The sequence below is a fragment of the Diceros bicornis genome, chromosome 2 (genome assembly GCF_020826845.1).
Source record: "Diceros bicornis minor isolate mBicDic1 chromosome 2, mDicBic1.mat.cur, whole genome shotgun sequence".
Classification (NCBI taxonomy): domain Eukaryota; kingdom Metazoa; phylum Chordata; class Mammalia; order Perissodactyla; family Rhinocerotidae; genus Diceros; species Diceros bicornis.
The window spans coordinates 49,555,389-49,580,558 of record NC_080741.1 but is presented as its reverse complement, the minus strand read 5'-3'; the positions used below and the strand labels follow the sequence as shown (position 1 = coordinate 49,580,558).

Sequence of the window (25,170 nt, the reverse complement as noted above, 5' to 3'; positions counted from 1 at the left end):
ACCATCTCTTCGAAATCAGCTGTGTATCTGACACTTACAGCACATCTCAATAACGACGTTAAATTTTCAAAGGTTAAAAGGAAACGTAGTCCTACCAAAACAACAAACTTGTGTCTGATGGGAAAATATAGATTTCTTTACCATTTAGTTACAAATTAATTAAAAGGGAGAAAAAATTAAAATGTAGTTCCTCAGTAGCGCTCGCCACAACTCAAGAACTCAATAGTCACTTGTGGCCAATGGCTGCCGGATGGACAGCGCAAATCGGACCCCCGCGGTGGGAGGTTGGGCGAGGAGACTTCGGGCTGTGGCTGTTAGCACCATGGACAGTGTACAGTACAGAAACCCCGGCCGACTCACAGGGGAGGTGAGCAGTAGGGAGGGGTCGTCAGCGCCGCCCACAGCGCGCAGCCCCCATTCCCCGCACATCCTAAAAGAATAGCCTCAGCCTCGGATACTGCTGACGCCGGCCCCTGAGGTCGGAGCGCGGGGGAGGGGAGGCGGTCACCCTCCTCTCGCCCTGGCCCTTTGCCAGGCCTGCCCTCGCCTCGCCGGCCCGACTCACCGTCTGCAGCCCAGCCAAGGAGCTGCTCCCGCGGGGCCCACATCTGCGCTGACATGACAGGCGAGGTAGCCACGGCAGCAGCGGCGGCGGCGATTTGCACGCCCACCGCGCTGCGCTCTTTTGCTCACGGGCGACGCCAGAAGGAAGGAAGTGCCTCTGGAAGAAGTGCGGCACCGCGGGGCGCGCAGCCTGAGGGGAAGCGTAGTTCTGGGGCAGAACCGTCTCGCGCCGGCCGGAGAAAGTGACTCCCAGAGTCGTATTGACTCGCTTGCTCCCCCTAGGGCACGTTTCTCTGTTTTCACCACAGGCATCCGTGAGCGAAATATAATGTTTTCCATGCTTTTAAACATTATATAAATAGCCTGATAACATAACTAGCTCATTCTGCACAGTTTCTATAATGATACCGGTAATCCATTCATGTGTGTGCTCTGCTGTATGATATCTATTGTAGAAATACACTAATGAATAAATGAAAAGAAATAGGATTTACTGGCATATGTGAGGAAGCCACTTGGTTTAAAATTAATTCAGCCTGAACTTGTTTTTCCAGAAAGGGCTGTTGAGCATGCATTGTACATCTGCTTTAAATATTTACAATGTCCCAAAGCCTAGAATGATGCCCTTAAAGATAGGAATGTTGTCTCTCCCATATCAACATTTCTTTAAGGATAAGCATTTCTTCCCAGAAACTAATGATTTCTTACTGACCTGCTTTAACTCATCTCGTGACCACTGAGCTGCTGACCACTGACTTGCTGTGCTCACCTTGTGACCACTGACCTGCTGTCCTAGCAAAGCATCTTGTGACTGTAGTAAAAGAGATATTCCTGTCATATGTGATGTATATTCTTTGTTCCAAGATGGTATATAACCACTCTGTACACTTCGCTTCTTCAGAGTGCTTCCTTCCTTGGTGAAGGTAGTTTCTCCTGGGCTGTGGTACTCAGAGGCTTATATAATAAACTCACCGCAATTTTGATTTATAGATTGACTATGGATTGTTTGCGTTGACAACACCAATATTCCAGTTGGATATTCTCACGTATGTCTTCTTGCATACCCATGGAGAGTTTCTCTAGGGCAGCAGTTCACTAACTTTTTCTTGTACCAATCCCTTTATATTCTTAAAAATTTATTTTTTCCAGTTTTATTGAGATATGATTGACATACAGCACAGTATAAGTTTCAGGTGTACAGCATAATGATTTGACTTACATATATTGGGAAATGATTACCACAAGAAGTCTAGTTAACATTCATCATCTCATATAGATACCAAAAAAATAAGAAAAAAAATTTTTTCCTTGTGATTAAAACTCTCAGGATCTACTCTCTTAATAACTTTCAAATATACCATACAGCAATGTTAACTATAGTCATCATTACATCCCTAGTACTCATTTATCTTATAATTGGAAGTTTGTACTTTTTGACCACCTTCATCTAATCCTCCCACTCCCCATCACCACAAATCTGATCTCTTTTTCTATGAGTATGGTTGGATTTTTTGTTTTTTTAGATTCCACCTATGAGTGATAACATACAGTAATTATCTTTCTCTGTCTGACTTATTTCACTTAGCATAATGCCCTCAAGGTCCATCCATGTTGTTGCAAATGCCAAGTTTTCCTTCTTTTTTATGGCTGAATAATATTCCACTGTGTGTGTGTGTGTGTATATACATATATACCACAACTTCTTTATCCATTCATCCATCGATGGACACTTAGGTTGTTTCCATGTCTTGGCTATTGTAAATAATGCTACTATGAACATGGGGGTGCAGATATCTCTTTGACATAGTGTCTTCATTTCCTTCAGATATGTTCCCAGAAGTGGAATAGCTGGATCATATGGTAGTTCTATTTTTAATTTTTTGGGGAACATCCATACTCTTTTCTATAGTGGCTGTGCCAATTTACAATCCCACCAACAGTGCACAGGAGTTCCCTTTTCTCCACATCCTTGCTAGCATTTGTTGTTTCTTGTCTTCTTGACGATAGCCATTCTAACAGGCATGAGGTGTTATCTCTTTGCAGTTTTGATTTGCATTTCCCTAACGATTAGTGATGTTGAGCATCTTTTCATGTACCTGTGGGCCATTTGTATATCTTCTTTGGAAAAATATCTATTCAGCTCCTTTGCCCATTTTTTTTTTAAAGATTTTATTTATTTTTTCCCCCCAAAGCCCCAGTAGATAGTTGTATGTCATAGCTGCACATCCTTCTAGTTGCTGTATGTGGGACGCGGCCTCAGCATGGCCGGAGAAGCGGTGCGGCGGTGCGCGCCCGGGATCCGAACCCCGGGCCACCAGCAGCAGAGCACACACACTTAACCGCTAAGCCACGGGGCCGGCCCCTTTGCCCATTTTTTAATTGGATTATTTGGGGGTTTTTGCTATTAAGTTGTATGGTATTTTGAATATTATGTACTTTGAATATTAATCCCTTGTCAGATATATGGTTAGCAAATATTTTTTCCCATTCCGTAGGTTCTCTTTTCATTTTGTTAATCATTTCTTTTGCTGTGCAGAAGCTTTTTAGTTTGATATAGTTTATTTTTTATTTTATTGCTTGTGCTTTAGGTGTCATACTCAAAAGATTGTTGCCAGGACCCATGTCAAGGAGTTTTTTCCCTGTGTTTTCTTCTGGGAGTTTTATGGTTTCTGGGCTTATATTTAAGTCCTTAATCCATTTTGAGTTAATTTTTGTGAGTGGTATAGGATAGGGATCTAGTTTCATTAAAAAATTATGGAGGACCCCAAGGAGCTTTTTTTATGTGAACTAGATCAATTGCTATTTACTATAGTAAATATTTCAGTGCAGAAATTCTAGATATTTATATATTAATTCATTTTTAAAACAATAACAAACCCATTACTTGTTAACATAAATAATATATTTTTATGAAAAATATCTATATTTTCCTTAAAAAAATTTAGTGACAAAAGAGGCATTGTTTTACATTTTTGCAAATTTCTTTAATGTCAAACTTAAAAGAAGAAGCTGAATTCCCTATCTGCTTCTGTATCCAATCTCTTGTGATATCCGTCAAGCATAAAACCAAGGCAAAGGCCTGATAGATTTGGCAGGTTAAGTAACAATGAATCTTTTTTAGATTCTGGCTATTTATTACTTAAGTGGACAGCAAAAGGAAAAGTGGCCAAAGGTGCTAGCTCCCCAAGGCCCGTATACAAGATGACACCAAAATAAAAGGGACCAGGTGACTTCATCACAAATGATAGGACACATTTTAGTTCAGGAGCCAATTCTAGACTGCAGATGAGTGGTTTTATAGTTTACAGCTATACCTTGAGGGGAGCTGGGGCAAAAAGCTGCATACCTCATAAAACTCTCCTGAGAGAGATAGGCAGATGGCATCTAAGCAGCTCCTCACAAGCCTCCCAGGCCCTCCTGTTCCAGGAGGATCACAAAGTGTGCTGCCAAGACTCCAATTACCTGCAGTTCAAGCCTTGCCTACAAGGCCTATATGGACACAAGCAAAGTCACTAGGGTAGAGCCTGTGAAATTAATAAAAGAAACCTGAACTAAATTGGAGTAGGGAAGGATGTAGGGGGAGCTCTCACGCTCTATCATACATCATTAATCACTCCAAACAGGAAGAGATATTCACCTGCATCTGGACTGGAAGATGTTTACTACTTTACTACACAGCAGAAGGAAGGAAAAATTCTCTCCCTGCCAGGCAACAGCCCAGCCCATGAGACTGTTGCAGTCAAACCAATGAGAAACCCTTACATTTTGGACTTCCAGTTTCCTCCAATGGATTTTTTGTTTATTACAGCCCCTCCCCCCCTTTTCCTCTATAAAAGGAAGCTCTTCCTTTGTTTCTCTGGATTTCCCTATGATCCCCCATAGCCTGCATATCTCAAATTGCAATTCCTCTGTCTATTCCTAAATAAACTCCTTTTGCAGGTAAAACAACTGGACAATTTACTTTTTGAGTTCACAACCCATTGCCCTACAGCTCTGTACCCCAACCTTTCACATATCCAACTAAGAATTGTTTTAGAAACATAGGCCACCCCATTAGATACTCTTGTTAATTGTACTGGTAGGGGTTTGGACGAAAACTGTCCCATATGTCTTAGGCAACATCAGATGAGAGTGATCATCACTATGACTCCCAGTAGGATGATCTGCTCCATTTGGAATATGGACTGTAGCCAGGCTCCCCATCTGGAGACAAATCAGTTAAGTGTATTATTAACCCAGATGCAGCAAGAGGCTGGCAACTGCACATACCCTGCCTCGAATAGCCTGCAAGAATTCTAGGGCAATGCAACTTTTTATCAGCACAAGAGAGAGTTTAGAGTAGTTTGTGTATTGCAGGCAAGGAGAGACCCGACATTCACGTATGAAGTAGTAGCAATCTCAGCAGCGGCATTTTGCTGATGTGGGGGCAGGGTCCAACAATCAGTTAAACTTAGAACAGTTGCTATAGTCTGTGCAGAACAGATAAAAGAGTTCAAAAATTACAGATGAGGCTTAAGAAAACCATAACAGTGTTCAGAAAGTTCACCTTGTTCTGTCATCGTTAGTGGAGACTGTTCACTCCTGGAGTCAGCAGTTGTTGGAAGCTTTCTAAGAGTTCTTAGACTGAGATTCTTCACTGGCCATTGATCAAGTTGAGGATGGTAGTAGCAGTCTAGGTTAAATCGGCCAATGTCCCACAAACGAAAGCTGAGAGAGAGATTAATGGTCCCTCTTCCCACCCTTGATCTCTCTGAGTCTAAGGCATTCTATTCCCGTCAGCCAGGGTTGTGGCTCTTCTTCCACAGCCAAGTGATCTGTGTGACCAGCCCCTTCAGAAATCATGTCACCCTTTCTCCAGTCCTCCCCATGTCTAACACACAACATATGCCCAAGTTTATCCCCAGGTATCTAGCAGCTTCTTCCTTATGTACCTTGCCCCATCCTAGAACATCTCCTACCTTCTGCTGTGGGAGTCACACCAGCAGGACCACCTTAGGAGCTGTCACCTCATATTCATGGTCATTATTATCAATACCCATAACTTCCCAAATCCCAGCAAGCATAGTCAGGGAGCAAAGTTAGCAATAGGGTAGAGTCACCCACCACCTGGCTCCTCTTTGCAACTTGCAGATTCTGGTAGTGTGATTTTCCAGGGGTAGGCATAGGAAGAAAAAAAGTAGCGAGGGGAAGGATTACTTTTGTGGTTTGAGTGTCTTAACGGCCAGTCTGGGCCTCCTCTCTCGTTCCCTAACCTCATAATTAAACATTCTATTTAAATAGAAGGTACCCTTCCAGGATATTGGCACATTTAGAGCCCAAACTGCCTTTCTTAAGTGTGTGCTCCACTGGGAGCTGAGCCTACTTGTCCAGTTATCCTTTTCAGTTTTTCCCTTAAGAGTCCATTCCATCTTTCTATGGCACCAACTGCTTGCAGATGATACTGGGCAGAAAAGGTCCAGTGAGGGTTTCAAGTAGCTATGCACTCCTGGGTAGTTTTTACTATAAGGCAGAATGACTGTTGACTGGATGTGCTTAGGGAATCCACATATGCAACATAGTCCACCTAAGAGTCCTTGAATAGTATGGCCCATGTATGCAGTGCAGACAGGGAAGGCACCCCTGGTTACGTTCCCTTTGTCACTCAGGTGTGGAGGTGGCAGTCAGGCACATTTGTCAGGCTTCCTTGGCCTCATGTGCTGGAATCACTACACCATATTTTGGGGCCCAATGCTGACTTGTAGATGTATGACCATGCCCTGTGTGATGGTGTATCCCCATGGCTGTGGTCCTTACCTGAGAAGTGTAGGTTTGATTAACTGTTGATTCCATCGCTGTATATCCTTGAATGCTCCTTTCCCAGGGGCATCCACATGAGTCATGAGCAGGGGCTGTGGGTCCGGTGCAATCTGTTGCCATAATGTTTGTCCTAACAAAGACTGAGGCTTGGTCATCCAGTTGTCCCACTCCCAGGCAGCAGACCACATTGCCAGTCCATTGTCTACTTCCCATGAGTCAGTGAAAAATGGAACAAGGTGAATTTTAGGCGGTGTTTTCCAGGGCAAGCCCCATAGCCCACAACTCTGCCCATTGAGCAGAGTGCCATTTTTCATGCACAGTTTTAAGCAGATTTCTTTGAGACTGAACAGCTGGTGGGGCCTAGCACACCCATCTGCCTTGAACTTAATCCATCCACAAATCAGGACTAGGCACCTTCAGGAAACTTGGTGTACCAAAGCTGCAAAGAAGCTCTGGCACAGACCCCACATCTGAGCTAGCCGCATCTGGAAGGTGACTCACCACATATTCCTGTAGATGTTGGACTCCACTAATGTGGTTTACTTCTTTCCTGGATAATATCCATTTTGTTGGTGTTTTCATTTTTTACCCATCCCATGATAGGGATGTCAGGCCATAACAATACCTGCTGTTGCTTTCTTAAGTCTCTCACTGTCTGCTAACACCCAATAACAAGCCAGTAATTACCTGTGAAATAGGCTATGATAGGTGGCAGTGTCAGGCAAGTGCTGTGTCCCTATACACAGGGGGATCATTGCCTAGTGGGTACATCCTTCTGCCACAGGCTCCAGATTGTATAACTATCAGTCACCCACACTTGTAATTTAAAGGCTCTTTAGGATTAATTGGACTGAGCGGAGGTTCTGCCTATACAGCCTGTTGGGTGGTTTCTTTATGCACTTCTGCACCTACCAGCTCTTTAGTTGGTGTGTGGTGGTCTCTTCCTCCATCCACCCTTGTCTTCTACACTGTTTTGCTGCCACCACAAGGCTGGGCTGAGGGATCCTAGAAGGTTCCCAGCTCTGCACTTGTCCCACTGCCACTGTCCTAACCTTGGCCTTTCCCCAATGGGAGCATCCCTTACAGTCAGGAGAAGCATTATTCATACTTAGAACATCTGTTTCCACAATGCATTCAGCAGGATCAGCTATCTGGGTGTGGGGAATGTCCATCAAATGAGACAACACACATTAGTTTCAAGGACCACGGTAGGGCTACTGTCAGCGGAAACGGCACCTTTCTAACCTAAAAAGACAGCCATGAAGCACCATCACTAGCCTGGAGAGGAGCAGTCAGAGAGCCGATGCAGAAGCAAGAGGGCCAGAGCCCGTGGAGGGTGGCCGTTTTTACTCCCAGACAAACAAGGGCCAACTTTTAACAGGGGTTACAAGTTTGGCACACAGCGCTGGTTTTAGTACCAGGAACCGAGAGTTCTTTACTCTGTAAAAGGAAGCCAGTTCTCTTTGACTGCCAGAGGGGTTCGGTTTTGTGAATCCGCCTACATTATTCAAGAAACTTTACCTGGCAAACAGGCCTGTGAGCTTTGTTGTGATTTATCAGTCACTCCTGCTGACTGTTGGTGTCACAGAAGATAGAGGCTAAGCTGGAAACCTCCGTCTTGCCAACCAACAGGACATCATTGATGCAGTGAAAACAGTGGACAATGTTGTCAGTATATTCTTGGAAGAGCCTTCCACTACACGTTAATGTGATGTGCTATCGGAATACAGATGTAATTAATTACAGGTATTTACTGTAAACCCTAAGACAGCCACTTAAAAATATTTTAGATGGAAGTATAAATAGTAAGCTAAAAGTAGACATAAACCATAATCATAAAAGCAATCCAAAAGAAGACAGAAAAAGAGGGAGGGAAAATAAACAACGTAGAAATTCATGAATAAGAAATAGCTACATGATGTCTGGTTATGTTTTGACATAACCCAGATATGTCACAGCTTACACTAAACATAAGTGGTCCTGTGTTTACCAAGTTTTCTACTCTCTGTGAGTGCTGTTTTCCCATCTGGGGCCTTGCTGACTAGGGAGGGACTGCCCCTCCCAGGGAGAGTGGATTCCCAGAGCCAGCAAGCACTCTTTCTCAAACAGGCCTTTCACAGGGGAACTACCATCCCCACCCCCACCTCCTCTGCGGGTGAGCCTTTAACCTCCTGTCCTCACCACCTGGAACCAAAAATCAGACAACCTGGGGCAGCCCCTACTTGCCCCAGCCCACAGAAATTATTCTAACTCTCGAATCTTTAACCTGGTCACCCCTTTGCCCTGCCTTGCCCATTCCTTGCCTGAAAAACCATAATACAGGGGTTCCTGCAGTGCCTCTCACTCTCTCTGCCTCTGGCTGACTCTCCTGTGGCCCAGAATGGTGTGACATGCCTCCCTCCTCCAGGGAACTGGGAGTAATAAGCTCTCTTTTTCACTGGCCTCCTGATCTGTTGGCCTCACCATACCTGAGTAACCCGAAATCCTGGGAACAATTTAAAACAATGAGAGAAAGAGAGAGAGAGAGAGAGAAAAGGGATAAAGCAAATGGGCAAAATCTTAACAAGGTGACTCTGGGTAAGAATATGAGCTCTTTTTTTGGTACTTTTCTTCATATTTTTCTGTAAATTTTAACACAAGTCAAATAAATGTTAAAAATAATTTTAATGGTACACCATTCAGTAACTGGATAAGCATTACCTTCCTGTTATTTGTTACTTACCTCTAGTCTTTTCTGCAATCAAATTCTTGCCCCTAAGACTTTGTTACAGCTGTACCCTTCCCTTGGGAATAATGAGTCAATAAAACACTATTTCTGTTTATGCTGGTTAAAATATATTTTTAATGACTATATATATATTTTTTGGAGATTAAAGGGACTATATAAAAAAATTTTTATATAAATCACACACAAATACACTGCCACAAACACCCACACAACCACACTGACAAACACACACCCACGCTGACACATACACCCTCACACTCACATGTAAGCCTGGTGGCCCACATTCAGAAAACCCCCTACACACATGCACACCCACTCATCCATCCCACATACACACCCGTGACTTACACACCCATGCACACACTGTTTACACTTTCCACGCAGTCGCACACCCTGACTTACACTCCCCAAACACACACATCCTACTTACACATCCACACACACGCTTTAGAAATCCACATACACACACTCCACTCACATATCCCCACACATCCAGACACACTCACACTCATAAACCCCTCACAAACCCACACACACACACCCGGACATAACCCCGTATACACATCCCAGACACACCCTGACACATACACATCATAGTCACAAACCTACACTCACACTCCACATATACAACCTCACATACAGACACAACCCATACTCACACACATCACACACACATACAGCCACAGACACCCCAACACAACCATGTGCAGCACACACACACACAGACACATACACCCCAAACCAATGTCCACACCCGTACCCTCACAAACACTGCATGATGACCACACACACACACACACACAGAGAAATTTTTTAGAGAACAAAAGGATATGGAAGGCTGTGGAAATGTTCCAGACTGAAGGCGGCTAATGAGAACTGACAACTCCCTGAAATGCCTGACACTAGGATGGATCCAGGACTGGAGGTGAAAAAACATTGTAAAGCACATGATTTTATCAACTGACAACATTGGAATAGGGCCAGCATATAGGAAAAAGTGTTACATCTATATAAATTTATAAAGCTGATAACTGCTCTGTAGTTATATAAGAGGCTATCACTATTCTTAAGAAATATACACGGAATTATTTAAGGGTAAAATACCATGATGTATGTGACTTTCCCACAAATTGTCCTGAAAAAAGTGTGTCTGTGTGTGTGTGTTTAGAAAGAGAAAATGATAAGGTATATGACGTAAAATGTTGAGGACAGTGAATCTGGGTAAAGGGAATACTGATGTTTTTTGTATAATTTTTTTTTAATTTGAAGTGATTTCCAAATAAAAAGGTTTTTTAACCATCCAGCCTTTATAATGCTGCTTGAGATTGTTGTCTGTTCAATATCTCTGTTATCTATGCAGCCTGGAAAATCCGTTACTGCACTGTCATATTTAATGAGGTCACACCTGGATCTTCTGGCAGGACAGGAGGAGGCCCAGGGTGTAGCGGAGGCTGCCTGGCCTCCCATTCCAGCTCTGCCACCTCAGCTTTAAATAACCTCTCTGTGTCTTCATTTCCTTGTCTGTGATAGGACAGAACAAGTGCAGTATAACAGCTAGCTCTCAGTTTTACTGACAAAAATTGATGTTACCAATGCTCAGAAGAGGTGAGATTCAGGTTTTAACAAAATCTCATTCAATAGAGATGAGGGTCAACAGAAATGGAGATGAGAGGATCGAGTAGTCCAGGGAAACCCCAGCTCCTAGCCTGCTGGCTGCCAAGACACCAGGACAGAGAAGCACCAAGGGTGGTGCCTTCTTGGCCCCCGTTAGCCCTTCTGTGTGCCCTGCAGTACCCACAGATGGCCAGTGGGGGCAATGAAGAGCAGCACCAGCAAGTGCCCAACATCCCCAGACAGCACCAGGCATTTGCCTGCCAGGGTACCCACAGTGCTACCAGGAACACCGTCTCCCCAGGGCCAACATATCCATTAGGCACAGTAGACACAGTGCCCAGGGTCCATGATACTTTTAGGGATACACAAAAGTTTTAATTCCTTTTAAAATCAGAAGATAAAAATGACTATAATAGCAATGAATGCATAGCATTAAGTCCAGCCTCAATTATATTCATCTTTATACCAATGAAGTTTGAAAATGTAGTTTTTAATACTTTCTGACACAAATAATCAATAATCAACCTATAATGAGAGAGATTTTACTCGAGGCAAGCTGAGGACTAGCCCAGCAGTGCAGTCTTCACCAAGGAGGAAAGCAATCGGAGAAGCATGGTTTTCAGCACAGTTTATATGATTTCAGAACAAAGAACATACATCAAGCATGACAGGGGTGCTTTTTTCTTTTTCTCAAGGTTTAAAGGAGGTATTTTGTTTACAGATTAGCATACACAGTGGGTCAACATGATCCTGGTGCACTGGGAAGGGAGATTCATCTGGTGTCACAAGAAGGGAAGCATTAATTTTTATCTTCAAAGACTACATTCTTTTACTGTAGGGTAGTGTTGGAATGCATCCTTTCCTCTCATGGTTACAGTAGATGTACAATGTGTGATTGACAGGTCATGAGTCAGGCTTCTTTAGTTCACATAACGTTCAGGCCAGATCAGACCAGAATGACTTCCCCATATACTTAAATGTGAAAAAATTTTCTTATCATACTTCTTTATGGATGAAGGGTCCCCTGAAGGCAAAAGTACCTAGAACCCCTGAAAGTCACAATACAGCCCCGTGTCTCCCCTGCCAGCGTCCTGCCCTGCTCTGCATGGGGACAACACAGATGCAGAGTAGAACATAGAAGAACTGGGGGCTACTGGTGGGACACCAGGAACCAGGACAGCCCCCACCCTCAGGCTGAGGCTAGAGACCCATGGAGGCCGGGGGACAGGAGTTTGGGATCTGACTGGCACAGGCATCACTCAGACACAACAGAGGAAGTCTGGAGGATCCCCCGCCCTACCACGCCAGCTGCTTTTAGTGGCCAGATGGCAGAGGGCTAGTGGAGAGGGGCGTGTGGACCACGGCCACTTTTGTACTCTCAGGAAGTGGTCTGTGTGGATGTGCTGCATCTTATTTACCTCATCCTCCTCTGATGGAGATTCCACGTGTCTCTCTCAGTCCCTGCTCTGACACATAACCCCCAGCCCTGTGTCCTGCGAGTGACCCACACTAACTAGTGTCTCCTTTGAGTCTCTCATCCTCCCTGATTCAGATTCAGTCCCTTTTGAGGTCCCCTACCTGCCTTATCCAACCAAAACATTAGACCAATCCCTTAAAGTAGGCTGTGTTGTTCCCAATGTCACAGATAGGAAGACTGAGGCCCAGAAAGGTCACCTGCCCAGGGCCACACAGATAGAAGAGCTATGGCTCTCAGGCTTCTAGACTCCTCAGATTTCCCTTTCCTTTGCCTCCTTGAGGCTGATCAGGAGTGCCCTGTCCCCTCTGGGGGTCCCCAAACTAACTCCTGAGACCTCAGAGGAGGAGGTCAAGGGCAGAGTCCACAAGGACCTTACCTGACAAACCCAGTCTCCCTCTGTGGTGCAGCGGAGGTTTGGAGACAGGAAAAGCCCCTCCTCCTCCACACTCATTGCCTCCCCTCTTCCATACCTCTTGCTCTCTCCTCCACTCACTATGGTTGGCTTCTGTGCCCTCAACCCACTGAGGCTGCCCCCACTGACTTCAGTGGCCTTGACATCTGCACCAACAGGGGGAAACCTTAGGAGTCATCTCCCTGGGGCAATTGATCTCCTGTGTACTCTGACCACTTTTTTTTTTTATTTAAGTCTTCATAGTTTATAGCATTGTGAAATTTTAGCTGTACATTATTGTTTGTCAGTCACCATATAAATGTCTCCCTTCACCGCTGGTGCCCACCCCCCAACCCGCTTGCCCCTGGTGGCAACCACACAGTTCTCTCTGTCCCTGTGTTAGTTTATCTTTCACATATGAGTGAAATCATACGGTGTTTGTCTTTCTCTCTCTGGCTTATTTCGCTTAACCTAATGCCCTCCAGGTCCATCCATGTTGTTGCTAATGGGACAATTTTGTCTTTTTTTTATAGCTTAGAGTATTCCGTTTTATATATATACCCCATCTTCTTTATCCAATCATTAGTCGAGTGATACTTGGGTTGCTTCTACTTCTTGGCTATAGTGAATAATGCTGCAATGAACATGTGGGTGCATAAGCCTCTTTGGATTGTTGACTTAAGGTTCATTGGGTAGATGCCTAGTAGTGGGATAGCTGGATCATAAGGTATTTCTATTTTTAATTTTTTGGGGAATCTCCATACTATTTTCCATAGAGGCTGCACCAGTTTGCATTCCCACCAGCAGTGAATGAGAGTTCCTGTTTCTCTACAACCTCTCCAACATTTGTTGTTTTTTGTCTTGGTGATTATAGCCGTTCTAACAGGTGTAAGGTGATATCTTAGTGTGGTTTTGATTTGCATTTCCCTGATGATTACTGATGTTGAACATCTTTTCATATGCCTATTGGCCATCTGTATATCTTTCTTGGGAAAGTATCTGTTCATATCCTCTGCCCATTTTTTGATCTGGCTGTTTTTTTGTTGTTGTTGTTCAGTTGTGTGAGTTCTTTATATATTATGGAGTTAACCCCTTGTCAGATATATGATTTGCAAATACTTTCTCCCAGCTGGTGGGTTGTCTATTCATTTTGATCCTGGTTTCATTTGCCTTGTAGAAGTTCCTTAATCTGATAAACTCCCACTTATTTATTTTTTCTTTTGTTTCCCTCTTCCAAATAGAGATGGAATTTGAAAAGATCCCTTTATGACCGACGCCAAATAGTGTACTGCCTATATTTTCTTCCACAAGTTGTACGGTTTCAGGTGTCACCTTCAGGTCTCCGATCCATTTTGAGTTAATTTTTGTGTACGGCAAAAGAAGATGGTCTTTCATTCTTTTGCATACGGCTATCCAGTTTTCCCAGCACCATTTGTTGAAGAGACTTTCCTGTCTCCATTGTATGTTCTTAGCTCTTTTGTCAAAGATTAGCTATCCGTAGATGTGTGGTTTTATTTCTGTGCTTTCAATTCTGTTCCATTGATATGTATGTCTGTTTTTGTACCAGTACCATGCTGTTTTGACTGCTATTGCTTTTTAGTATATTTTGAAGTCAGGGATTGTGATGCCTCCAGTTTTGTTCTTTTTTCTCAGGATTGCTTTAGCTATTCAGGGTATTTTGTTGCCCCATATGAATTTTAGGATTCTTTGTTCTATTTCCATGAAGAATGTCATTGGGTTTCTGATTGGGATTGCATTGAATCTGTAGATTGCTTTAGGTAATATGGAAATTTTAACTATGTTTATTCTTCCAATCCATGTGCATGGGATATTTTTCCATTTCGTTATGTCATCATCTATCACTTTCAATAATGTCTTATAGTTCTCATTGTATAGGTCTTTCACCTCCTTGGTTAGATTTATTCTTAGATATTTTATTCTTTTTGTTGTGATTGTAAATGGGATTTTTTTTTGAGTTCTCTTTCTCTTAGTTCCTTATTAGCACATAGAAATGCAACTGATTTTTGTAAGTTGATTTTGTACCCTGCAACTTTGCCGTAGTTGTTGATTATTTCTAATAGCTTTCCAATGGATTCTTTAGGGTTTTCTATATATAAAATCATGTCATCTGCAAATAGTGACGGTTTCACTTCTTCGTTGCCTATTCGGATTCCTTTTATTCTTTTTTCTTGCCTAATTGCTTTGGCCAAAACCTCCAGTACTATGTTGAATAAGAGTGGCAATAGTGGGCACCCTTGTCTTGTTCCTGTTCTCAGAGGAATGGCCTTCAGTTTTTCCCCATTGAGTATGATGTTGGCTGTGGGTTTGTCATCTATGGCCTTTATTATGTTGAGGTACTTTCCTTCTATATTCATTTTGTTGAGGTTTTTTATCATAAATGGATGTTGGATCTTATCAAATGCCTTCTCTGCATCTATTGAGATGATCATGTGGTTTTTATTCCTCATTTTGTTAATGTGGTATGTCACGTTGATTGATTTGCAGATGTTGAACCATCCCTGTGTCCCTGGTATAAATCCCACTTGGTCATGGTGTATGATCTTTTTAATGTATTGCTATATTTGGTTTGCCAATATTTTGTTGAGGATTTGTGCATCTATGTTCTTCAGCATTATTGGCCTGTAATTTTCATTCTTTGCATCGTCCTTGTCTGGCTTTGGTATCAGGGTGACATTGGCCTCATAGAATGTGTTAAGAAGTGTTCCATCTTCCTCTATTTTTTGGAATAGTTTGAGAAGGATAGGTATTATGCCTTCTTTGAATGTTTGGTAAAATTCTCCGGAGAAGCCATCTGGTCCTGGACTTTTATTTTTTGGGAGGTTTTTGATTACTGTTTCAGTCTCTTGTGATTGGTCTATTCAGATTCTCTATTTCTTCTTGGTTCAGTTTTGGGAGGTTGTATGAATCTAAGAATTTACCCATTTCTTATAGATTGTGCAATTTGTTGTTGTTTGCATATAGTTTTTCATAGTATTCTCTTATAATCCTTTGTATTTCTGTGGTATCTGTTGTAATTTCTCCTCTTTCATTTCTAATTTTATTTATTTGAGGCTTCTCTGTTTTTTTCTTAGTGAGTCTGCCTAAGTGTTTGTCAATTTTGTTTATCTTTTCAAAGAACCAACTCTTTGTTTCATTGATCCTTTATACTGTTTTTGTTTGTTTGTTTCAATTTGATTTATTTCTGCTCTAGTTTTTATTATTTCCCTCCTTCTGCTGACTTTGGGATTTGTTTGTTCTCCTTTTCCTAGTTCTGTTAGTTGTAGTTTAAGTTTGCTTATTTGGGATTTTTCTTGTTTGTTAAGGTGGGCCTGTATTGCTATGAGTTTCCCTCGCAGGACCACTTTTACTGCATCCCATATGAGCTGGTATGGTGTACTTTCATTTTCATTTGTCTCCAGATATGATTTGATTTCTCCTTTAATTTCATCGATGATCCATTGGTTGTTCGGTGGCATGTTGTTTAGTCTCCACATCTTTGTCGCTTTCCCAGTTATTTTCTTGTAGTTGATTTCTAGTTTTTTAGCATTATGGTCAGAAAAGATGCTTATGATCTCAATCTTCTTAAATTTATAGAGGCTTACCTTGTTTCCCAACATATGGTCTATCCTTGAGAATGTTCCATGCACTTGAGAAGAATGTGCAGTCTGCTATTTTTGGGTGGAGTGCTCTGTATATGTCTATTAAGTCCATGTCGTCTATTTTTTCATTTAAGTCCACTATTTCCTTATTGACTTTTTCTCTGGATGGTCTGTCCATTGATGTAAGTGGGGTGTTAAGATCCTCTACTATTATTGTGTTATGGTTAATATCTCCTTTTAGGTTTGTTAATAGTTGCTTTATGTACTAATAGTTGCTTTATGTACTTTGGTGCTCCTGTGTTGGGTGCATATATATTTGTAATTGTTATGTCTTCTTGGTGGACTGTCCCTTTTATCATTATATATTGTCCTTCTTTGTCTCTCATTACCTTTTTTATCTTGAAGTCTACTTTGTCTGATATAAGCATGGCAACACCTACTTTCTTTTGTTTGCCATTAGCTTGGAGTATTGTCTTCCATCCTTTCACTCTGAACCTGTGTTTGTCTATAGAGCTGAGATGCATTTCCTGGAGGCAACATATTGTTGGGTCTTGCTTTTTAATCCATCCTGCCACTCTGTGTCTTTTGATTGGAGAATCCAATCCGTTTACATTTAGAGTGATTATTGATATATGAGGGCTTAATGTTGCTATTTTTTTGCTCATTTTCCCATTCTTTTACATTTCCTTTGTTTATCATCCCATGTGTTTTGGACTACCAATTCAGTTTGTTAGTTCTGTATGATGATTTGTTTAGTTTTCCCTTTATTTGTCGTATGTGACTCTGTTCTGATTATTTGTTTAGTGCTTACCATCAGGTTTGTATAAAAAATCTCATGGATGAGATAGTCTGTTATCTGATGACCTCTTATTTCCTTAGACTAAGTCGATTTGATCCCTTCCCCTTCTAAGTTATTATTGTCACAACTTATTCCATCTTGTGTTGTGAGTGTGTGTTTAAAGCAATGAGGTTATATTTATTTTGGGTGTGTTTTCCTTCCCTTAATCATTGGTTTTTATAATTGTTTGCTAATCTATTCTGATAGACAGCTGCAACTTTTCTGATTTTGTCTACCTATTTTTCTCCTTTCTCAAAGCTTTGTATCCCCTTTCTCTTTTTTTTCTTCAGGCATGAGGGCCTTCTTGAGAATTTCTTGTAGTGGGGGTCTTGTGGAAATGAACTCCCTTAGCTTTTGTTTATCTGGGAAAGTTCTTATTTCTCCATTGTGTCTGAAGGCTATTTTCACTGGATAGAGTTTTCTTGGCTGAAAGTTTTTGTCTTTCAGAATTTTGAATATATCATTCCAATCTCTTCTAGCCTGTAAAGTTTCTGTTGAGAAATCTGCTGAGAGCCTGATGGGAATTCCTTTGTACGTATTTTTTTTTTTTTTCCTGTCTAGCTGCCAGCTGCCCTTAATATTGTTTCTTTGTCACTGACTTTTACCAGCTTTACTACTATATGCCTTGGAGAGGGTCTTCTCATGTTGATATATTTAGATCTATTGACTTCATTCACTGGTATTTCTAGCTCCTTCCCCAGATTTGGGAGGTTCTTAGCTATCATTTGCTTGAACAAGCTCTCTGCTCCTTTTTCCCCCTCTTTACCCTCATGAATACCTATAATCCTTATGCTTCTTTTCCTAATTGAGTCAGATATTTCTTGGAGAATTTCTTCATTTCTTTGTAGTCTTAGTTCTCTCTCCTCCTCTATCTGGAGCATTTCTGCATTCCTATCCTCAATGATGCTAATTCTTTCCTCTGTATTGTCAGCTCTGTTCTTTAAAGATTCCAGATTTTCCTATATCTGCTTTATCTCCAACATTTCAGATTGGTTTTTTTTTATGGTTTCAATCTCTTTTGTGAAGAAATTCCTGATTTCATTGAATTGTCTATCTATATTTTCTTGTACTTTGTTGAGCTTTTTTGTGATAGCTATTTTGAATTCTCTGTCATTTAGTTTATAAATTTCTGTGACTTCAGGATTGATTTCTGGGTGCTTGTCATTTTCTTTCTGGCCTGGAGATTTAATATATTTTTGCATCATGCCTGTGGATGTTGGCTTATTTTTTCCTAAAAATATCTGGTCACAGGTTCCACCTGCCACCACTGGGTGGGGGACAAGAGCTGTGTATTCTGAGCCCGCTGCGATCCGTGGGCACTCTAGCCAACCAGCTGTGCTGAAGGGCCGTGGGGGGGGGGGCGGGGGGACTCTCTCTTTCACCTGCCCAATCCCAGGGGCTTCTTGTTCTCCCCTCACTATCCACTCTCCTGGGGTGCTCAGATGTTGAGGCACCCCTGAACAGTTAGGTCTCCTCCGTATGGGAATTTCCCACAGGCTGTGAGGGAACTTGGAAAGCAACAGTTTTCCCGCAGAGGGTCACACCTTGTCCCTCTCTCTCTGGGAGCCATGTGGACCTGGAGTCATGGATCGAAGGGGGAGGGGGAGGATTTCTCTTTACCTCTCCCCACTTCCTCTAGGGGTTCCAACACCTTCATCCTCAGATGTACAGCTGTGTGGGTCTCTCAGACGTTTTCTGTGTTGTGTGAGTGTCTTTTGTCAGTATATGAATGTCCTTTTTGTTGTATCTTAGCAGGGGAGCGTCTAAAGGGGAAAGCTCACTCTGCCATGATGCCGTGGTCACTCCAACCACTTTTTAAAATCCTCAATGCCCCTGGATTACAGCACTGCCCCACACCCACCCACCCCATCAGTACCCTGGAGACCTCTGGCATTTCTCTGCTTCTCTCCACACCAGGCCCAACACCTACACCCATCTGGGCTGGGTTGGACGGGCTCTGCAGAGCTCCCACATCAGTCCACTGCCATCAGAGGCTGGGTTCTCTAGAAGCAGAGACTGAGGAGGGAATTTACAGGTATATGATTGATTGAGGGATGTTCTCGGGAATAGGGGGTGAGGGAAGCAGGATGGGGCAGAGGAAGGAGCTGAGCAAGGCTGCAGTCCACCCAGAGACCAGCTTCAGCTGACCCTACCAAAGCCCTGCAACTGGAGCTGCACCCTCCTTTAGTCCTGACCTGAGGCAGGGGCTGGGCTTGACATCCCCTCGTCAGTCAGTCCCTCTCCACAGGCGGCAGGCAGAGGGACCCTAACCCCCTGGCATCTCCTGGGGAGGCTATGAGGGGGGCAGTTGTGAGCCATTAGCAGTGACATGGCGTTCCACATCCAAACAGCTGGGGGATGGGAAGAGCAGCCCAGGGAAAGGGATCTGGGCAGGGCACTAACAGCATCTACTACAATGACCCCTCTCCCCAGGCCCCCTGATAGGGATCAATATACCACTGGTACCTTGGAACCAATGTCTTCAGAGGGCAACTTGTCATCTCCCCCCACACTCATCTATTACCTGCACCAGGAATCCGAACAGCCCATGGTCATTCTCTCAGGAAGGACCACCATTCTGTAGCTCCTCAGGAAACATACCTTCCTCATCCTCTCTGCAATGACTCCATCCCAGTCAGCCCCACAACATGTCAGCCTCTGGGTCAACCCTCCTTCCACTCTCTCTTCCCTCCTCTGCTCTTGGCCACTGCCTGGGGGGGACATGTCCTTGCTGATCTACCTCACCATTCACCCTGCGTAAACACATACACATGCACACACATACACACACACACACACCCCAAAGCCAGGGTGATCTGGCTAAGACAGACATGGGATCCAATCTCCCACTGCTAAAACCATCACTTCTCCCTATTGCTCTTCAGGATCTGGCCTATCTCTGGATTCAACCCTGACCCCACTCCCTTGCATGCCTGCCTTGAGCACTGAACAGAGTGTCACTCTTCACTGCCTGTCACTGTGCCTTTTTCTAAGCTGTCTTCTCCCTGGAACACCCTCCTGTCCCCCATGCTGGACTGGGGACTCCTCTGTTGCATTCTCATAACACTGTGGATGTCACACACCCTTGGAACTCACCATCCAGAGATTTACTGCCAAGAATTGACAAGCAAAGGGTGCTGGGGCCTGATGCTCCAATGCCATTCATGAATGGGGCTAATACTTGTTTTCTCATGGGTAAGAAGTTCTCCTAGTTGAACAACTGTCACTCTTGCCAGTCAATCACTTCAGAGGGCACTGACAAGGCCTGCAGACCTTCCTGCCAGCCAGTAACACTCCCTGATCAAGGGTTGAGATGGAAAAACTGTAAGCATCCATTCCCTCTGGCATCAGTGGTCATGTATGCATATTGATGATGTGGTACATGGCAAGGGACATCAGTCCAACATCCATGTAGAATATCAACAGAAAAGGCAGGGCTGGAGAATAACAGGGTTGCCATGGTAGCAGGATGGGCAATCTTGGGAGGAAATAGGAAATGGAGGTGATCAGCACAGGCCCATATCAGCCTAATGAGTGATATTTCTCTCAGTTTGGGCAGAGGTGTGTCAGCAGGGGGGGCTGATTTTTATTTTTATTTATTTATTTATTTATAATTTAAAGTGGGTTTTTTTGTGTGAGGAAGATCAGCTCTGAGCTAACATCCATGCTAGTCCTCCTCTTTTTTTGCTGAGGAAGACTGGTTCTGAGCTAACATCTATTGCCAATCCTCCTCCTTTTTTTCCCCCAAAGCCCCAATAGATAGTTGTATGTCATAGTTGCACATCCTTCTAGTTGCTGTGTGTGGGATGCGACCTCAGCATGGCCGGAGAAGCAGTGCGTTGGTGCGTGCCGGGGATCCGAACCTGGGCCGCCAGTAGTGGAGCGTGCGCACTTAACCGCTAAGCCACGGGGCTGGCCTGGGGCTGATTTTTAAACTTTGCTGATTTCCATTGTGTAATACTCTTATCATGGCCAATTTAAAGCTACCAAGAGTTAAAAACTATCTCAAAAAGATCCTGAAGATTTTTGTCCTAATGCTTCAGCTTTTGTGCATTAACAAAATAGGAGATGGTGTCATATGGTAGTGTAGGCAGACTCTGAACTCACCTCCTCCCATGGACACAACAAATTTACAACTACTCTTGGAACAATTGCCCTGAGAGAAAAGTGAAAACTGGATAAAAAGAACACCCACAACAAGGAACAGTGCTGACTGAGGTGGAAGAGGGAGAAATTCCTTTCTGGAGACAAAAACACCACCTTCTAGCCATGACACTTCACGGTTGGTGGGGAGCAATCTTATGGCACAAAGCCTTCCCTGGAGGAGTGGGGGATCTGAGCAGGGCAGTGTTACCACAATAAGCAGGTTTTGAATTCAGCACAACCAAGACAAGTGTCGTAATATCTGGCTCTGCTGGCTATGAACTACAATGGTGAATAGGCCCAGAAAAGCTAACAGACATAAGTGGAAGAAAGCCTGCTCTTAAAGGGCCCACACACAAATTCACCCTTTTTTGAAAGCAACCAAAAATCACCAGAAAGAAATGTGCACAGTCCTTTGGCATAAAGAGACTCACTTGATAGGTTCTGGGTGCAACTAGGTGAGAGATGATACCTCACCAGGCTGGGACTACCTCCCCAGTGACTGAGACGTTGGTGGCAACCATTATTGTGACCTACTAGAAGCGTGCTGACACAGCTGCTGGCAGACACCATAGGAGTTCTTCCCCTGGCCTGTTAGAGCAGGGGTCTGACCACCCACTAGACCACCAATTTAATCTAGCTCAGCCAGGGAAGGCAGCCTGCCCTAGGGACTGGCCCCAACCAATGGCAAGCCCTCAGACAACTTGTGGGCCCACACAGGTGTGGTGCCTGGAACCTTTGCAGTGGGGCCAGTGGGGCCAGTGGGTCCACCTCTGCGGGGCAGGGCATATGTAAGGGGCAGACCTGCTTTGGTGGAGTGAGTGGGGCCTCTGCAGTGGGGTGACAGGGTCCACTTCTGGGGGTCAGGGCATGTGCACAGGGCAAGACTGTTGACAGGGTGTGTGACACTGCAGCAATGGGGCTTGTCAGCTGCAGCAAACTTGTGCTTCTCAAACAGCCACATAGGGGATCAGCCCATCTTCCAAAGCCTGAAACAACTGGGTGCTCCCATACCTGGGGCGGGCCCCACTCAGCTGCAATCCTGAGAGAGCTGACAACAGTCTTGAAGCCCAGAGCCCTACAGCAACTGTAAGCCCCTGAGCCTAGCAACCAGCCATGCTGGGTTCATACTCATTTAACAGAAAACTGCAATGGGAATGTGCTATTAGACTTTGCAGCCAACAGTGCTGGGGCTCCCCATGACTGATAAAGTGACTGAAGGGACCATAGCAGCCCCACACAGCTAGCATTACAACCAGCTGGCCGCTGGGACAGCCTAGCCTCCCCAGGCACATGCAGCAAGAGCAACCCTGCCACAACAGAAGGACACGTAGCCCACAGAGGGGACACTCCTGGAACATTTGGAACTGGTGACGAGAGGAAAGCACACTGCTGCACCTCATAAGTCATCTCTTACATAAGGCTGCCTCTCTAAGATCGGGAGACATAGCTGACCTACCTGATATGTAGATATAAGCACAGTGAAAGAGGCAAAGTGAGGAGATAAAGGAATAGGTTCCAAGTAAGGGAACAGGACAAAACCCCAGAAAAAGAACTAAACAAAACAGAGACAAGCAATCTACCTGACAAAGAACACAAACTAATAGTCATAAGGATGCTCACTGATCTTGGGAGAAGAATGGATGAACTCAGTGAGAACTTTAACAAAAAATTGGAAAATATAAAAAAGAACCAATCAGAAATGAAGAATACAATACTGGAAATGAAAAGTTCACCAGAGGGACGCAATAGCAGAGTAGATGATACAGAAGAAGGGGTCAGCAAGCTGGATGAAAGACTAGAGGAAATCACCCAAGCTAAACAGATAAAAGAAGAAAGAATTAAAAAGAATGAGGACAGTCTAAAGGACCTCTGGGACAACATCAAGTGCACCAGCATCCATATTATAGGTGTCCCAGAAGGAGAAGAGAGGGACAAAGGGGCAGAGAATCTATTCAAAGAAATAATAGCTGAAAACTTTCCTCACCTAAGGAAGGAAACAGACATCCAGGTACAGGAAGCACAGAGAACACCAAACAAGATAAACCCAAAGAGGCCCACACCAAGACAGACTAAAATTAAAATGTGAAGGATTAAAGACAAAGAGAGAATCCTAAAAGCTGCAAGAGAAAGGCAACAAGTTACCTACAAAGGAAACCACACAGGGCTATCAGCTGACTTCTCAGCAGAAACCTTACAGGCTAGATGAGAGTCACACAATATATTTAAAGTGCTGAGAGAGAAGTCAAGATGGAGGCTTAGGCAGACTCTGAACTCACCTTCTCCCACGGACACAGCCAATTTACAACTACTCGTGGAAAAATTACCCCTGAGAGAGAATTGGAAACTGGATATGAGGACCTCTTGCAACAAATGACAATCCTAATTGAGGTGGAAGAGACAGAAATTCCCTTCTGGAGAGAAAAAACACCACCTTCACAAGCTGCAGCGTCTCACAGCCACCTGGGAACAGCCCAAAGGTACACAGCCCTCCCTGGAGGAGTGGGGCCCTGAGTTGGGGAGCGTGCCTGCTATAGGCATTTTTTGGACCCAGCACAATCAAGACGAGTGGCATAATATCTTACTTTCCCTGCTACTAAAATATTGGGGAGTACCCTCAGAAAAGCTGGTGCACAAAGAGATTAAAACCGGCTCTTAAAGGGCCCATGCACAAACTCACCCATTTCAGAAAGCAACCAGAAATCAGCAGAAAGAAAGGTGCACAGTCCTTTGGGGAAAAGAGACTCAACTGATCGGCTCTGAATGCATCTCAGTGAGAGGTGAGACCTCTCCAGGGATTGGGACATTGGCTCTGGCCATTGTTGTGATCTGATGTGGGCGTGCTGACACAGATGCCATTAGAGTTCTCCCTGGGGCCTGCTAGCCCAGGGTCTGCCCCACCCACTAGAGCACTGATTTAATCCAGCTCAGCCAGGGCAGACAGCCAACCCTAGGGATTGGCCCCACCCAACAACAAGCCCTCAGGCAACTTGTGATCCCCCTAAGGGAGCTGCCTGGATTCTCCACAGCCTGGTGACTGGGTCTGCCTCTGTAGGGCAGGCTGTGTGCAAGGAGCTGGTGGAGAGTGTGTGGCAGTGGTGGAGAGTATGAGACTCCCGCCTTGGAGAGACCGGGTCCACTTCAGGAGGTCGGGGCACACGCACAGGGCAGGACTGTGTTGACTGTGTGTGTGGACCTGTAGGCGGTGGGGCTTGTCAGCTGCAGAAGACTTGTGCTTCTCAAAGAGCGACATAGGGGGTTGGCCCCACCTTCCAAAGCCTGAAACCATTGGGTGCTCCAGTGCCTGAGGCCAGCCCCACCCAGCTGCAATCCTCAGAGAGTTGACAAGGGACCTAAAGGCTTATAAGGCTTTAGGCTTATAAGCCTAAAGGCTTATAGCAATTGTAAGCCCCTGAGCCTAACAACCTGCTATACTGGGGGCCTACTCACTTAATAGAAATACTGCAACAGGAATGTGCTATTAGACCTTGCAGCCAACTGTGCTGGGACACCCCACACCCAATAAAGAGACTGAAAGTCCCACAACAACTACAAGCAGCTGAGCATTACAACAGCTGGCCAGGGGCATAGCTCAGCCTCCCTGGACACCTACGGAAAGAACAACCCCACCACAACAGAAGGACACACGTAACCCACACAGGGGTCACTCCTGGAACATTTGCAACTGCAGAGGAGAGGGAAGCACACTGCAAGGCCTCCTAAGGCATCACTTACATAAGGTCACCTCTCCGAGAGCAGGAGACGTAGCGGACCTACCTAATACATAGACACAAGCACGGGAAAGAGGCAAAATGAGGAGGCAAAGGAATACATTCCAAGTAAGGGAACAGGACAAAACCCCAGAAAAAGAACTAAGTGAAACAGAAGTGAGCCACCTACCCAACAGAGTGCTCAAACAAAGAGTGTTAAGTATGCTCACTGATCTTGGGAGAAGAACGGATGAACTCAGTGCGAATGTCAACAAAGAAATGGAAGATATAAAAAAAAAACCAATCAGAA

At 44.2% G+C, this 25,170-nt stretch overlaps 1 pseudogene; it reads right to left on the bottom strand.

Annotated features, from left to right (window-relative positions):
* Positions 1-444: 444 nt before the first annotated feature.
* Positions 445-25,170, bottom strand: part of LOC131421049 (protegrin-2-like) — a 33,402-nt pseudogene continuing 8,676 nt past the window's right edge.